Consider the following 2,402-nt stretch of genomic DNA (forward strand, 5'->3'; position numbering starts at 1 on the left):
CATGTTGGGCTGACTTGATCTTGTAATTCCAAGTTTCTACCCTTTTACTGACATCTGTCCATTTTTCTCTCCTCCTAACCCCCAGCAACCACGGTTCTAATTCTACTTTGTTTCCATGAGTTTTGTGGCAGGAGAATAGGGGATTAGGGGAACGGGAGCTCAGCAGGTGGAGCCAGTTCCTACAGACAGGAGAGCACAGGTGTGGCGCACAGGCCACATTCTCGCTCCCATGATAACAAGCCACATCAGTCTCTGATTGACTGCAGTACGGGTCTCCACTATGGCCCCTGATTGGTCGTGAGCTAATCCTTCATAGCAGGTAACCAATTGGAGGCCTCTGAAGGGCGCCTAGGGGTGTTGCCAGGTTCCTTCTAGCTTATTACAAACCCTAATTGGGGAGCCTCTTGAGCTGCTGGCTCGATCCCGCTCCCACTCTGAACTGTCTTCAATAAATCTGTGCTTTTCTATTCACAATAGCAAAGACATGGAATCAACCCAAATGCCCATCAATGATAGACTGGATAAAGAAAATGTGGTGTATATACACCATGGAATACTATGCAGCCATAAAAAAAGGATGAGATCATGTCCTTTGCAGGGACATGGATGGAGCTGGAAGCCATTATCCTCAGCAAACTAACACAGGAACAGAAAACCAACACTGAACGTTCTCACTTCTAAGAAGGAGCTGAACAATGAAAACACATGGACACAGGGAGGAGAGCCACACACACTAGGGCCTGTCAAGGGGCCGGGGAAGGGACGGCATCAGGAAAAACAGCTAATGCATACTGGGCTTAATACCTAGGTGATGGGCTGATAGGTGCAGCGAACCACCATGGCACACGTTTACCTATGTAACAAACCTGCACATCCTGCACATGTACTCCAGAACTGTAGGGAAAAGAGAGATCAGACTGTTACTGTGTCTATGTCTTCCCTTTCTACATAGACACAGTAACAGTCTGATCTCTTTTTTCCCTACAGAAAGGAACTCCATTTTGACCTGTACGCTGAACAATTGCTTTGCCCTGAGATGCTGTAATCTGTAACTTTGCCCCAACCTTGAGCTTACAGAAACATGTGTTGTGTGGAATCAAAGTTTAAGAGATCTAGGGCTGTGCAGGATGTGCCTTGTTAAGAAAATGTTTACAGGCAGTATGCTTGGTAAAAGTCATCGCCATTCTCTGGTCTCGATAAACCAGGGGCACAATGCACTGCAGAGAGCCGCAGGGACCTCTGCCCTGGAAAGCCGGGTATTGTCCAAGGTTTCTCCCCATGTGATAGTCTGAGATATGTCCTCATGGGATGGGAAAGACCTGACCATCCCCCAGCCTGACACCCGTGAAGGGTCTGTGCTGAGGAGGATTAGTAAAAGAGGAAGGCCTCTTGCGGTCAAGATAGAGGAAGGCCACCGTCTCCTGCCTGCCCCTGGGAACTGAAATGTCTCAGTATAAAACCCGATTGTACATTTGTTCAGTTCTGGGATAGGAGAAAAGCCGCCCTGTGGCGGGACGCGAGACGTGTTGGCAGCAATGCTGCCTTGTTATTCTTTACTCCACTGTGATGCTTGGGCGGAGAGAAACATAGATCTGGCCTGCGTGCACATCCACGCATAGTACTTCCCCTTGAACTTAACTGTGACACAGATTCCTTTGCTCACATGTTTTCTTGCTGACCTTCTCCCTATTATCACCCTGCTCTCCTACCGTATCCCTTTTGCTGAGATAGTGAAAATAGTAATCAATAAATACTGAGGGAACTCTGAGACCAGTGCCGGTGCAGGTCCTCTGTATGCTAAGCTCTGGTTCCCTGGGCACACTTTTCTTTCTCTATACGTTGTCTCTGTCTTATTTATTTTCTCAGTCTCTCCTCCCACCTGACGAGAAACACCCACAGGTGTGGAGGGGCTGGCCACCCCTTCACCCCAGAACTTAAAAAAATCTGTGCTTTCCTTTAGGAGGCAGAGGCGGGCAGATCACTTGAGGTCAGGAGTTCGAGACCATCCTGGCTAACACGGTGAAACCCCATCTCTACTAAAAACACAAAAATTAGCCGGGCGAGGTGGCGGCGCCTGTAGTCCCAGCTACTCGGGAGGCTGAGGCAGGAGAATGGCGTGAACCCGGGAGGCGGAGCTTACAGTGAGCTGAGATCCGGCCACTGCACTCCAGCCTGGGCGACAGAGTGAGACTCCGTCTCAAAAAAAAAAAAAAAAAAAAAAAAAAATCTGTGCTTTTGTTATTCCATTCTTCTGTTGCTTTGTCCCTCCTTTCATTTTCTTTTGTTACTTGATTTGTGCATTTTGTTCAATTCTTTGTTCAACACGCCAAGAACGTGGACAACTCTCCAGTGACAGTTTGACTTCTGTGGATTCCACATGTCTGTGAGATCGCACGGTATTT

Source organism: Chlorocebus sabaeus, chromosome 6 (genome assembly GCF_047675955.1).
Source record: "Chlorocebus sabaeus isolate Y175 chromosome 6, mChlSab1.0.hap1, whole genome shotgun sequence".
Taxonomy (NCBI): Eukaryota; Metazoa; Chordata; class Mammalia; order Primates; family Cercopithecidae; genus Chlorocebus; species Chlorocebus sabaeus.